Source organism: Fukomys damarensis, unplaced genomic scaffold, assembly GCF_012274545.1.
Source record: "Fukomys damarensis isolate Sample0158 unplaced genomic scaffold, DMR_v1.0_HiC HiC_scaffold_118, whole genome shotgun sequence".
NCBI lineage: Eukaryota > Metazoa > Chordata > Mammalia > Rodentia > Bathyergidae > Fukomys > Fukomys damarensis.
The window spans coordinates 526,869-527,344 of NW_022901030.1; the positions used below are offsets into that span (position 1 = coordinate 526,869).

A 476-nucleotide genomic window follows, 5' to 3' on the forward strand; every position below is an offset into this window, starting at 1 on the left:
AAGATACTAAAAAAGACTGAACACTCTTTGATGCATGAAAGACTGATGATCTAGTGTGGTAGGGTGCAACAGTTCTCAGCTGAATGTCCCAGAAAAGGAGTTGTCTTGAGCGTAGTACAGATCATATGGTAACCTTATCCCATGCAAATATCGTGAACTAAAGTCACCGAGTCACTAGCTCACATATCTAGAATTCATTATCGGCACTAGAGAGAACATTGCTTGGCATCAGGAAGACTTTCTCTGTGCAGCACTGCTGAATTCTGTGTCAAGATATAACACATCTAGGAGAAGGAGTTATTAAGTCTGTGAATGTTGATTGGGCTTTTATTGTTCTTCTCTATAGACTTTCATCCACCACAGAGACAGAACCAATAACAGCAGGACTTCCCCACAAAAATCATTTGAGGAGAGGTAGAATAACCAAGAAAAAGTTTATTGTGCTTCTTAAAATAAAAAAATGAAATATTAATGAA

General features: G+C 37.8%; 1 protein-coding gene across 1 annotated transcript in view; it reads left to right on the forward strand.

The window, feature by feature from the left end:
• LOC104861325 (olfactory receptor 4A15) overlaps positions 1-476 on the forward strand; it is a 6,632-nt gene that overhangs the window by 5,079 nt on the left and 1,077 nt on the right. The gene's annotated exons all lie outside the window — the stretch shown is intronic.